At 37.4% G+C, this 14,738-nt stretch overlaps 1 protein-coding gene across 4 annotated transcripts in view; it reads left to right on the top strand.

Moving 5' to 3' along the window:
- Positions 1-14,738, top strand: part of LOC144002473 (transmembrane protein 132C) — a 172,334-nt gene that overhangs the window by 32,106 nt on the left and 125,490 nt on the right. Inside the window, exon 1 of one of the 4 annotated variants that reach the window (XM_077497746.1) lies at positions 11,142-11,183. The exons of the other annotated variants lie outside the window; for them this stretch is intronic. The gene's annotated coding sequence lies outside the window, so the exon portion shown is untranslated. Of the gene's footprint in view, positions 1-11,141; positions 11,184-14,738 lie in introns of those variants that run through there. 4 annotated transcript variants of the gene reach the window in all.

The following is a 14,738-nucleotide window of genomic DNA, read 5'->3' as shown; positions in this document are numbered from 1 at the left end:
CCCAGAATTGAACCCTGCGGAACACCATATGACATTTTAAAAGATTAAATCCAATGAAATTATTTGAGCGTATTGTACTAAAACATTAAATACAACTGAAATGTGCTAAGGCAGCTATTTACTAGAGCTGTCAAACGATTAAATTTTTTAATCAGATTAATCACATCGTAGAATTTTGATTAATCATGATTAATCACTGACTTTAAAAACCTTTTTTTCCCCCCAACATTTTTGCCCGCTGCACACGCTCATCCTGCTTTTTCCTAATCAATTAATTATTTGCATAATTTAAAATGGGAAAATATGACCCACGGCATATGTAAACATTTAATAAATGCTTTACTTTAATGCATGTAGTTATGTTTATTGCTCAAACTCCAACAGCTACCTTTAATGTAACCATCCACTGTTGGCTAAAAAGGATAATCTGCGGTCAAAATTAATAGTGCGATTAATCTGTGGTAATACAATGACTAATGCGATAATTTTTTGTGATTAATTAATTAGTTAACGCTTTAACTTTGACACCACTACTATATACATTCTGTTACTCTGAGGGCCTTCTATTTCCTCATGGCTCACGTTTGTTTGCTTCCACGTGGAGCAGGTGACATGCATTTTTATTTATTTAGCACTCGCTTTTCCCTCTAAGAGCAGAAACACTCACACGACCTCTGACAGTCGCGCACGTACACATGCAAATATACACCTTGCTCCAAGAAAATACTTTAGCCACTGCCATATAATCTATAAGTTTATTTACCATAATGTTTATTATTAATACAGAAGCTGCCAACCTTGCAGCAGCAGGTAAACCATTCCTGTAAATTTGAGTAAATAGTTGAAGGTGGTAATAGGAGCTTGCAGCAATACATTGTTCACTGAATTGTTTTTCAGAGCAACCTCTGGGGCTCTTTGCACAGATGGCCACACAATCAAAGTACGACTCAGCAGAATATTCTGAAAACCTAATCAATAATAGTGCTCTTATTCACAGTCATGTACTGTTTTACGTATGGGCCTTTTTACTTTTGCAAAGTTGCTCATAAGGCACATCTCGTCTGTGAAGACTTGCGGTGTGCAAAAAAAAAAAAAAAACACGCGCACGCACGCACCAGTAATTGAGAATCCACTCGCTGAATGATTACAACTGCGGCGCTCCCAGACACTAATAATTGAGTGGATGGGTAAATACCATCTGTGGATCAGGTGGGGAAAAAAAGTCACCTTTACATAAGTGTGTGTGTGGTGAAGGTATGTGACCAGCATGTTGCTAACAGGGAGTAGACTAATGTCCAAGTGCTGCTCGGTGACCCACGAAAGGTTGATGGTATCATCATAGCAGCCATCTGGTATACAGAACCTCTTAAATTAAGAAGGCAGACATAGAAGCTATATAACCCAACTGAAAGCCAAATAAAGTATTTGACATACTGTAAAAGATGAAGTTATAGCTCAAATTAGGACATGTTGGCACTGATTTTTAAACTCACACATTTGTGACTGTCATTACAGGAAGCCCATTGATTTGTAGTAAATAGGTACAAAACAACACTTTTTTTCAAAGATGGGTCAAATTGACCCAAGTACGGATTGGTCCATTCTTTGACCAAAATTGGGTTATTTTTGACGCAGCATTTTTAAGGGTATATTCGTCAAAATCATAGGTGTCAAACTCAAGGCCCGTGTAACGACTTGCTGGGTGATTATTTGTTTTTTATGACCCAACTTTCTGGCTTGTTGGGTCAAATTGACCCAAGTTGCGGGCCAGTCCATTTTTCGACAAAAAATGGGTTATTTTTTACCCAGAATTTTTAAGGCTGTTTTGGTCTAAATTACAGGTGTCAAACTCAAGGCCCGGGTCACTACTACTTGCTGGGTCACTACTTGGGTCAGTTTGACCCAACTATCTGGCTTATTGGATCAAATTGATCCAACTCGTGGACTGGTCCATTCTTTGACCAAAATTGGGTTATTAATGACTTAGCATTTGTTTTGGTATAAATCACCGGTGTCAAACTCAAGGCCCGGGTCACTACTACTTGCTGGGTCACTACTTGGGTCAGTTTGACCCAACTTTCTGGCTTATTGGAGAAAATTGATCCAAGTAGTGGACTGGTCCATTCTTTGACCAAAATTGGGTTATTAATGACTTAGCATTTTTAAGGGTGTTTTGGTCTAAATCACAGATGTCAAACTCAAGGCCCGGGTCACTACTACTTGCTGGGTCACTACATGGGTCAATTTGACCCAACTTTCTGGCTTATTGGATCAAATTGATCCAAATATTTGACTGGTCCATTCTTTGACCAAAATTGGGTTATTAATGACTTAGCATTTGTTTTGGTATAAATCACCGGTGTCAAACTCAAGGCCCGGGTCACTACTACTTGCTGGGTCACTACTTGGGTCAATTTGACCCAACTTTCTGGCTTATTGTATCAAATTGATCCAACTAGTGGACTGGTCCATTCTTTGACCAAAATTGGGTTATTAATGACTTAGCATTTTTAAGGGTGTTTTGGTATAAATCACAGATGTCAAACTCAAGGCCCGGGTCACTACTACTTGCTGGGTCACTACATGGGTCAATTTGACCCAACTTTCTGGCTTATTGGATCAAATTGATCCAAATAGTTGACTGGTCCATTCTTTGACCAAAATTGGGTTATTAATGACTTAGCATTTGTTTTGGTATAAATCACCGGTGTCAAACTCAAGGCCCGGGTCACTACTACTTGCTGGGTCACTACTTGGGTCAGTTTGACCCAACTATCTGGCTTATTGGATCAAATTGATCCAACTCGTGGACTGGTCCATTCTTTGACCAAAATTGGGTTATTAATGACTTAGCATTTTTAAGGGTGTTTTGGTATAAATCACAGATGTCAAACTCAAGGTCCTGGTCACTACTTGGGTCAATTTGACCCAACAACCCAGAAGTTTGCGTAGCAGGTGGGTTCACAGAGAAGCTTCTCCTTTAAGGCCATTTCCAAAGGAGTTGACAAAGTTCTCTGTTGTGTAGATCACGTGTTTTATCAACACTCCGATTGGCCTCACAAGCTGTCCTGAAGTGGATAAGTCAGATTTTTGCGGCGGACGACCGTCGTAGGTACAAGAAGTTCCACAACTGTGAAGAGTGTTGGATAAACCCCTCCAAACCCTTGAGGCGTTTGAAAAATCCAGTCGACCCCTGCTAGTCTCGTAATCGCTCTACAGTACGTTTGTGCAGTCAGCATGTCTTTTTTTTTTTTTTTTTTTTTTTTTTTCCCCCCCCGGAGGCTTTTGTGTGTTTTGTGCAAGCGCACAAAGATCTTTTAAAGGTTTTAGCGCATTAAAATTGTATGATATGTCAACTGAAATACATCAGTTAGGTACTTATCTGTTGCAATGATTGGTAAAACGGAAAAACTTTCAAAGGAAGTGTAAACTTTCACTTAAAAAAAAAAAGTTGTGTTGGCTGCTTACTGATGATTGATTTCGACTTGATGGTGGGGGCCGGGCTTGGGGGGGGGTGATCCATTGTAACAGAACACAACATAATTATATTTCAATCATGCAAATGAGTTTGGTTTTGGTAGTTAGAGGGCTGCTGGAGTGTGTAATTGAAAACGCCTGAGATTGTGCCGCATCAAAAAATGTCGCGCAAGGTGCCGCCCGGCTGCTAATCAGAATGTTTGTCACGTGTCCAGAATCTCAGTCCCAATCTTCCCTGAACTGAATCGTTTTATCTTAATTGTCATTGCGACAGTTTCTTAAACCATCATCCCAGCACCAACCACTGTATATCTTCAGAGTGGCTTAAATGGCAATAAACGGGTGTGTTGTCCACTAGAACAAGAAACACCTGCCATGTTTTTTGTTTTGTTTTTTTGGCTCTCGTACTCTCGTACTTTATTAGCCACCAAGCATGGTTTGGTCCCATTTGAACCAAACTCATGTAGCTGATGGCAAATAAGCATAACAAATGGCTGTAAATAGTGTGATAGCAAAGCAGTTGGACAATTCACCAGTTGCAATTTACCAGCAACAAAGAAGAAGACGAAACAAAAGTGGCTAATGAGCTAAAATTCGGAAGCTGGAGTTGTCTCGTCTCGTCTAGTTTCTTCTCTTCTCTTCTCTTCTCTTCTCTTCTCTTCTCTTCTCTTCTCTTCTCTTCTCTTCTCTTCTCTTCTCTTCTCTTCTCTTCTCTTCTCTTCTCTTCTCTTCTCTTCTCTTCTCTTCTCTTCTCTTCTCTTCTCTTCTCTTCTCTTCTCTTCTCTTCTCTTCTCTTCTCTTCTCTTCTCTTCTCTTCTCTTCTCTTCTCTTCTCTTCCATCCTGTCTTTTCTCCTCTATGATGAATTGTGCTCGGATTTTCCTTCATTTCATCTCCTATGTTCATCAGTTCATTAGTGACGAGTTAGATCTTAAATTTGACGTTTTGTTGATTTTACAAACACTTCCTCTCTGTTAATACTGCCTATAGTTTGAGAGCAAAAAGTATGTATATGCGTTTTCATTAGTATTCTTGCTGGCACCAAATGTTCAGGTACCCAATTCAAAAGTTACAGACCAGCAATCAAAGTAATTCAACTCATTTGCTCCCAATAACGTGTAAATACGTTTTTTTAATGTTCTAAGTGTCCCAAAGACGTATTTATACGTTTTTGTTTGTTTGTTTGGTTGTTGTTGTTTTTTTATGCTAGAGCATACAGAAGGCTTTGATGCAGCCTCTCAACTGCAAAGAACGGTTGCAGAAATAGTAATTACGCAAACGGCCAGCAGGTGGCAGCAGAGCAAAGGAGATCAACCAGGGCCATGTTGGGAAAAAAGCTCATTTACTTACAATTTTAAATAGATTTGTGAAAACTGATGAAACTTAGCTCTCTTCTAATGCTAATAGCTGCAAAACGGAACCAGATAGAAACATACTTTTTTCCTGATGAAAACAAAAAAGACCTTAATCTTTCTTTTGATAGGTTTCCATGCCTTTATAGCAATAGAACGCAATATTCTGTGGGCCTTGCAAAATCAGTCAAAAACCAGTAAAACAGCCGGAATCAAACGGGATTGCTTCTGTGAAAATGGCTGCGAGTGAATGAGTTAATATCGTAAAGAAATCAAGGGAATGTAACCAAAAAAAAATTAAACAACATGTTGTTGTTGTCCTAATAGTCAAACATCCGTCCTTACCTACATACCACTGGACAACCCCCAGAGGCAGCAAGTAATTTTCCCACAGCCGAGCAATTGAATTACATTCTGTTCCCAGTCTAATCCCAGTGCCCAGCTCCATTTGAGCATGCAATTTCACATCTTTAATTGCTTGCAACTATCAGGTAACCTCTGCTAATTCTTCTATGGTGACACATTGATCTTTGATAATGAGGAATTTCTTTTGAAGTTGTTTTGCTCCTGCTTCGAAGAGCTCCAATTGATCCTGACAGTCGGGTTCTCCCCCAAGCTTACATAACTTCCAACGTCCACAGCTCCCTCCTCAATTACATTAACATTCAGAACACAGTCATAAATGGAAGGAATTTAAGATGAAATATGAGGAAAATAACAGTACAATGTGAAGTAGAATAGCACAGGTTTTCACAAAGGTTGAACTGTTCGCAAGTTTGGATTTGTTTGGATGAAGTAAGGAAATGGGAGCTTCCTGTTGTGCATTTACACTTCAATTTCATTTTTAATCAAATGGTAAAAACAGAAAAACAATATTCTTAGAAAGGTTTGACCACCATGCTACCAAGAAAACACCACAATCCTCCAATGTAAACCACAAACGGGAAACCCGGACCGCCTCAAACGTACGACAGATTCTCCTTTTGCGTGAGCAGGCTCTGGACGACAGATTTTGACATGGCACACCGACAAGATGTTTTGAAACATGTCAGATTGTATCTGTTAGCTGTGGTGTGAAGCGGTAAAGTCCTGTGATGTGAGCGCAGCAAGGAAAAAAACAAAAAAAACGCCTGTGTCGACACAGGTGAAATGAATGAAAGTGAAAGGAATGCTTGGTGACAAGTGCGCTCATTCAGGCGGACAGCTTACAACACATTATGGCTTACAAATGTATTGAAAAGCACATGAGGAATGTGGATGCAGCTCAGTTTTCCATTTTCTGCTCATCTCAAGGACATTCTAGCATGTTTGTCGCAAACAAATGTTTCAGCAGAAATAGACAAGAGTCCTCTCAAATAAAAAAAAATATATTACTTACACCTGCGACACAGGACAGGTTGTCAAATTTAGAATACAAACTGGAAAATTGTGTGCCCCTGGAATTATTTGTCATGTGCTGACAGAGATCAATAAATTCATACTACTATTGAATCTATATATTTTTTTTTTTAATCTATTATAAGAGGCATTACTAACATTTTCCTGTAGTGGAGAAAATCATGAATAAGGTGGACAAAAATAAAAATACTATAACATTATGAGTACAGCAACATCCAGTAAATTTTTTTGGGCTTGTTCGATCTACTGTATAGATAATATAAGGTGTGTTATAGTGGTGTTGGAGGATGAAGCATTCAAGCATCAATAGTCCAAATAATTCTCATATAAAATATTCAGCTATGTTTCAGATGCACACTTTTGCTGTAAATGCATTTTGGTTACCACATTTAGTTGCTTAAGAAAGTAGCTCTTTTGTTTGGTCTTGGTTATGAGTGGGTGTAAGCTTCCAGTGTATTTAGTCTTTATTCACATTTCCTCACATCTTTTCACTGCAATGAATGCGCCTCAAGGAACATTAGCTATGATAATATTAACTTGCTAACCTTGAGACCGCGAAAGACTGCTTCTCCGGATGATGTTTTGATTTTTAATTCAGTTATGATGTAAGCTGATGCTGTTATCTGTGATCAAAACAAACACTAGGGATACATATTTGAGCAGCAATTTGCTTAGTCCATCTGTGTTGAATTTTTTTTTTAAGTGAATTTAAACTTTGCTAGCTGATGCAATGTTGCTAGGTTAAAAAAACAACATTAAGCAAACAGAGGAAGACACACATAAATTCTGAACTATCTTGACTTGACTTCCGCTTTAAAATGTTTACAATTAAAGAACACAGCATGGTCACAGTTTATCTGTTCCACTGAGTTGGTTTACATGTGCCCAGGTTAAGCTGATGACTCCATTTTATTAGTCTGGTTCCAGATGATCCAGTTCAGTTGTTTTTTGCTGCATTGTTCGGTGTGTGGCGGATTTTAGGTTCATTTAATTGTGAAGTTGAAGGTATGAAGTCGAGGGTGTACCTGGTTCTTGCCCAACGTCAGCTGGGATAGGCTAGCTGGATGGATGGATGTATTGCATATTTGTAGCAAGCAAAACAGTGGAAGTAAAGCGTAACTGTGTGTTTGTTAGTTAACTCATTCACTCCCAGCCATTTTCACAGAAGCAATCCCGTTCGCTCCCGGCTGTTTTACTGAATTTTGACTGATTTTGCAAGGCCCACAGAATATTGTGTTCAATTGCTATAAAAGCATGGGACCTATCAAAAGAAAGATTAAAGTCTATTCTTTCATCAGGAAAAAAAAAGTATGTTTGTATCTGTTTCCGTTTTGCAGCAATTAGCATTAGATGAGAGCTAGGTTTCATCAGTTTTCACAAACCTATTTAAAATTTAGCTTTTTTTTTTCCAACATGGCCCTGGTTGATCTCCATTTCTCTGCTGCCACCTGTGGCCGTTTGTGTAATAACTGCCATTTCTGCAACCGTTCTTTGAAGTTGAGAGGCTGCAAGCCTTCTGTATGCTCTAGCATAAAAAAACAAAACAAAAACAAAAAACAAAAAACGTATAAATACGTCTTTGGGACACGTAAAACATTTAAAACAAATTATTTACACGTTATTGGGAGCAAATGAGTTAATGGCGAGATGAAACAAACAGCCCATCTTCCTTATGATCTTTGGCTAAATAAACGGATGCTGTCCAATGGATGTGAGCTTGGTGGCTGAAACGGCAAATTACTCAATGAAAGCCAAATGCGTCTAATTAGCCAGGCAGCAGGTGCAAGCGTGACGCTTGTCTTCGGGAGGCTGCTAGGGGAGCGCCTTTTCTGGCGCCCTGTAAATATTGACGCTTGTAGATTGGGAACGGCGAAGGGAGCGCAGCGGGGAAGGCAGCTGACCGTGACGTAACCGAGACAGCCGCTGTACGCTTCCTCGCAGCGTGCCGCACAGCGATTTGTTTGAACTCCCTCGGTGATCCTGCAGTGTCGGTGCGTTTGCCCGGCTGCTATTGTCTTTTGTGTTTGCGTGTTGACATGCTGATTTTACAGTTATGTTTGTGATGTTTCCCTTTAAGAAACTCATAAACAGGGCATTGAGGGTAAACATGTAGTGTTTTCTTCTTTCCGTGTGTTCTTTTGTTTTCTGCGTGAGTTGAACCGCAGCGATGTAGCGCAGTGGGAGTCGAAAGACGGCTGGAATTCAAGGAAGTGCGGGAGTGACAGCTGGAATAGAAAAGTTAATTTAAAAACAAAAAATTATGAGGATGCAATGTGATGTTTTATCAACACTGCGTGAGCGCCATGATTGACCTTTATTTTAATATGAAAACTTTACTTAAACAAGATTAAAAAAAATTACACTGACTGAAGTGAATTGAATTAGATTTAATTAAGTGCCAGCTGCACAACTGGTGTGGTGGAAAATTTCAAACATTCATTTAAAAGAGCAATGAACCTCAAACCGTGCACGTTTATAAATGTCATTTGGTGTGGCCTAACTCAATCTATTTCAAAAGCAAATTCATGTAATGTTTACGTGACAAAATTCCATTCCATAAAAGGCAAGGAATCATATTGTGCATGAATCATATTTTGTTTGTTTTCCACACTAATGATGTACTTAATCTTACCTCAAATTGTAGTTTATTGTTTGTCAACTAACATAATTCCTATGACAAAAGTAGCTTTTTGAAATTACTAAAAGAATGTACCTAGACACAATTTTAATGCATTTACAAAAAAATAAAAATACAACTAAATCAAAAGGAAAGACATTAATCTTTCTGAAATTACAAAAAAAAACCCCGACCGTATAGTTACATTTATTTTGAAAATGCTTTAAAAGGAATTGGGAGAAAAAGCTATGCGTTCAACTCATTTGCTCCTAAAAACGTACACATGTTCTATTTTAAATATTGCAATGGTCCCACAAACCTATATATACGTTTTTTTAATTTTATGTATTTATTTATTTATTTATTTATTTTAAATGCTAGAGCATACAGAAGGCTTTGATGCAGCGTCTGACCTGAAGAGGTGGCTTAAAGCAATGGTAGTTATTACAAAAAATGGCCAGCCGGTGGAAGCAAAGTATAAGAGATCAACCAGTGCCATGTTGCAACAAGCTCTTTGCCCCAGTGTTTTCAACAGTGAATATATTTTTGATTATTGATGAAACTTAGCTATAGAAGAGACTCTAATCTTTCTTTTGGTCGGTTCCATGTTTATTTTTTATAGCAATAGGACACAATATTATGTGGGCTTTGCAAAATTAGTCAAAATCCAGTAAAATAGCTGGGAGCGAACGGGTTTGCTTCAGTGAAAATGGCTGGGAGTGAACGAGTTAACCTGGATTTAAAAGCATTTATACTTGGCGCTGTCTTGACTTCTGTTGGCCACTTATGCCATTTTCATACAGCATAACAACGAAAAGCTGCTCCACCATGTTTGCTTTGAAAATTGGGCTCCACTAATTGACCCGTTCTGAGTCTGCAAACCAATATCACGACTACTGCAGCTATCATTATTATTCGTCATTATATATTCATCATTATATATTCATCATTATTAAGATACCACAAGATGGCGGCAAAGTATTACTTACACTGCTATGACCTGGACCACAAAATTCACAAGCAATTGAGCCCCCCCCCAAAAAGATCATACTTGCTAATAAATGCCCTTAACTCATTGACTCCCAGCCATTTTCACAGAAGCAGTCCCGTTCGCTCCCGGCTGTTTTACTGGATTTTGACTGATTTTGCAAGGCCCACAGAATATTGTGTTCGGTTGCTATAAAAGCATGGAACCTATCAAAAGAAAGATTAAAGTCTCTTTTTTTTTTTTCATCAGGGAAAAAAAGTATCTTTCGATCTGTTTCCGTTTTGCAGCAATTAGAAGAGAGCTAAGTTTCATCAGTTTTCACAAATCTATTTAAAATTGTAAGTAATTGAGCTTTTTTTCTACATGGCCCTGGTTGATCTCCTTTGCTCTGCTGCCACCTGCTGGCCGTTTGTGTAATAGCTACCATTTCTGCAACCGTTCTTTGCAGTTGAGAGGCTGCATCAAAGCCTTCTGTATGTTCTAGCATAAAAAACAAACAAAACAACGTATAAATACGTCTTTGGGACACTTAGAACATTAAAAAACGTATTTATACGTTATTGGGAGTAAATGAGTTAAGTATGTGTATACGATCATCACTTTCCTCTACTCTTAGTACTACTACTGCTACCACTGAATATATTTCATCTAGCTTTTTCTTGTGCAGCGTCTCACACTCTTCCTTGCAACTCATCTGTTTATTCATACATCAAACGTCGGTTTATTCTGAGTGAACATTCACCTACTGTGTACCGTGTGGCGGGTCTAAGACACTTAACCACGCGGGCGGCCACATTATCTAAGAAGGTGAAAATGAGAGCAACTGTGTTTACAGCATTTGCCGCCCACCGAGCGCTTAGAAGTCTATAATTACAGGTTAAAATATGGAGGTGGTGGATGAGAAAAACAAATTAGAACTTGACAAATGTTATAATTACGTTTTTTTCCTTAAATTCTTATTTAAATCTTGCCAGTGGAAGCTGTTGGTAAGAGGTAAAAGGATATGTTTTGAAACGTCTCTCCTTTCACTGAGAGAAAATATTTCACCTTGCAACTGGTGTGCCCAATTGTGCTCATGGGGTGAAAATAGACTTTTGTCAAATTCACATTGAGATTTGCTGATTTAAATTCAAATTAAGTTTTCTGAGAGGACATTTTTCTAGCCCTCCTTTCCCATGCCTTGACTGCCCACTTTTTTTTTTTTTTTTCTATAGCCATGCCACAGAGCAACGTGTGCTCTGCTAAACGTGGGGCCCTCCTCGGCATGGCCCGCTGCTCTCAGCAGGGGAGCTGAGCTCAGATCTGGAACACACACATAAATCCTATAAAGCAGGAGCATCTTATGTTCTGAGGTATTTGCTATGGAGGACCAAAACTGCCAACATTAAAAATAAATACATGCAAGTAAGTAAAAATAAATAAAAGTGAAAATAGAACCGGATATAAAAAAAAAATATATAGTTAAAAATGATATAAAAAAATATATAAATGAAATAAAAACTCTCTCTCTCTCTCTCTCTCTCTCTCTATATATATATATATATATATATATATATATATATATATATATATATATATATATATATATATATATATATATATATATATATTTATATATATTTATATATTTATATTTATATATTTATATTTATATTGCAAAATGTGTTTTTAAAGGTACTAATTGTACATGCAAAATAATGGAAACATCAAATTTTTTATAGGCAAAATATTAATTTTTGACTGCCAAAAATGACTCAGTAAGAAAAGTATCCTTTTAAGAATAATGTTCCAATAACATTAAATAACATAAAATATTAACTGATACTCAACAAGTCACTAGTAATTTACTAATAGCTTGTTTATGACCTATTACTCATTTAGTAGGTATAGTTAGAAATTATTAACTATAAGTTATTAACTAACGGTTTAGTCATAATATATTAACTATCTACATTCTACAAGCATTATAAATCCTTAAACTGTTTAACAACACATTAACGATTCACTAATTAATAGTTTACTAATGATCTATTAACTAGTTATAACAGTTATTATAAAGTGTTACCGATTAAAATTACACTTGTGACTTTTGGGGTATTTTGATGAAAGCTTATCACGGACTAAACTTTTGGAGAGGTGGGGAAAAAAAAAAGCATAGCGTCTCTTTAAACATTTCTGATAACTTGGTTAAATTATTCTTTGTTTAATCTCAGCGGCATTTGACTGAAAAGTTCTGTTGTAAACCTCAGTTTTCTCTGCGTTCTGCATGCAAAAAGAAATCTCAACAATTATATAAAAACTGCATCCGGCTGAGATGCAATTATGTCAAGTATGTACTTTGTAAGATTAGCAGGAGGAAAGTAGCAAAAGTGAAAGTAAACAAACCAGGCAAAAGAAATGATGTTTTAAAAGTTAACTTCAGCCAGGCTGGGTGCTGATTTTAATCATGCTTCCCCACTTCCCAAGCAGCCACCCGTCCGTCTTGGCAGCTGACAGTCTGTCAACGGTTCCAGAACTCTGGCCCGGAATCTCAGCAAGGACACTGTTCATAGTTGAGTAATCTCTCCAGGGCTCTCATTCTCAACTGTGCGTCAGCGTGAACTCATCTCTGAGCCACATACGATGTTTCTGGCTCCTTGTTCGGGCTGAGATGAGATGTCTTCAAAGGTCACAGTGTCGCCCATATAAGGGAAGTGCCTGTGGATTCTCGTGTGTTTGTGTGCACAGGGTAGTGGAAGCGCCGAACATGGATCCGAACTCGCTTTTGTGTACATGTGGATGCCAGCAAATATGGAGGACCAAAACTGACAAAATTTTAACTAACTAACTAACTAACTAACTAACTAAATACATAAATAAATACATAAATTAATGTATAAAAGTGAAAATAAAAACGGATATAAAAAATATAATTCAATAATTAAATTAAAAAAATGAATATAAATGGAAATAAAAACAACCAAATATGTATATATTTATAAATAAATAAATAAAAGTAAAAAAAATAAAAAAACAAGATTAAAAAAAATACAAAATAAATAAACTTGCTCAACAACAGGTCATTATATATATATATATATATATATATATATATATATATATATACACATACATTTTCTTATAACGGATATTTATTATAAAGTGTAACCTTTTCATCTATTTGAAAAGATCATTTATAATAGAAATAAGTGGACAATGCTCTATATTTGAATCCGTTAGCATTACCATTTTAAGAGTTAACAGTAGCGCTCGGACTCGCACCCTAAATCTGTTAGCTATTCGTTTACCGTTTATCTGAATGAACTCAAATTAGTTACTAATTGTCTTTTTGCCGGAAGACGCATTATACTCCCCCCCAAAAAAAGAACAATTCAATTTGATCATAATGTGGAACGGTAAATAGAGTGCACTTATATTGCATTTAATCCACACTATATGTTGTCCAAAGCTCTTTACTAAATCCCATATGGTCATATTCAGCACACGCCGACGTGCTAATGCAGCTACGCTAACCTATGGAAAGGTTTTCCTTTTTAGTTTAAAATAACATACTTTAACCTCCAGAATGCCTCACCGTACACTGGCCAATGACAGAATCCACAGTGTTTCTTTTCCCTTTTAGTAAAGTTCTAAATATATCCGTATTTTATTATAACAGTTAGCTAGTGCTAAGCTAACAAGGGAGAGTTTGACTCTGCTGTCCAACAACCAAGTTTTCAAACTTGCGCTAGGTCAGTGTCAGAGGTCACCAGTGAAGTAGCGACAAAGGTGACGTTACTGCCTAATTGGGCTTCATTGACCGATTGCTGAACAGTGTTGTTTTGCTCAATGTTGTGACACCTCCTGAACGCCATAGCATGGTTAGCATTTGTCTATATTGCCTAATGGATGAGCCAGCTCTGATTTTTTTTTTTTTTTTTTTTTTTTTTTTTTTTTTTTTTTTTTTTTAGAACTTCCAAATATCTGCTTACATTTTTAATACAAATGTTGACTTGATTTTTTTTTTTTTTGTACTATTATAATATTCTCTGAAGCAGAAAGACGTGTACCTGTTTATTATATTGTATAAATTTTTATATTACAAGACAAACATCGTTCCACTTCCAGGTCGATGTCTGCATTTCATTTGCTTGCTGAAGGTGAGTCCTACTCTGGGACTCTTTCATCTTCTCTCGCATGAGGCGGCACTTCAAGCTGTTAACATTTCATGACTGTTGTCTTGGTGTGACAAAGACCAACTGTGCTTTTATCTTTGATGGCTCTTGCAGCACCAATGAGAATTTAAAACCAAACAGGAGCTCAGTAGCGGTCAAGGGAGCCACGGCACGGCTCAGCTGGGTTGTTAAATCACTAGCCGCCATTGAATCGGCGCCTTTTTAGCATTTTATCAACTGCAGCTATTGATGAAAAACTTTACTGCTGTTTTTCTTTTGTGTTTCTTGAATCTGCATATTGTTTTTTTTTCTTATTAAGCGTGATCACTGAACACAATAAACATCTCCGCTTACATAACAGGCGCCCCTTTACGCGCCTGTGTTTAGCAGAGGTCGTTATCATTGCAGGGCGAATCTTACGGGGTTGCCAGTTTGGATGTGGACGATAACAGGCTGCTTAGATATTGATCTGTTTCTCATCAACAGAGTGCTTTTCTCTTAAGAGCCTGCTCGGCTTGCCGGACACCCAAACACATGATATGAATACTAATGCGTGTTGGAACAAATGTGCTTGTGCACCTGCTGATAGAGAAACATCAAGAGGAAGAAAAAAAGAAAAAGTGTACGTCTGCTCATTAGGAGCGCAGGGTGGGCATACGGGTCAAAAGTAGGAGTTGAGAAAATTATTTTTGACAAACTAACAGACAGTCCACTCTTAGTATTTTTTAGTTACATTCGAGTGAAAATATTAGA

The sequence above is a fragment of the Festucalex cinctus genome, chromosome 15 (genome assembly GCF_051991245.1).
Source record: "Festucalex cinctus isolate MCC-2025b chromosome 15, RoL_Fcin_1.0, whole genome shotgun sequence".
NCBI classification, from domain to species: Eukaryota; Metazoa; Chordata; class Actinopteri; order Syngnathiformes; family Syngnathidae; genus Festucalex; species Festucalex cinctus.
This window is presented reverse-complemented; position numbering and strand designations above follow the sequence as displayed.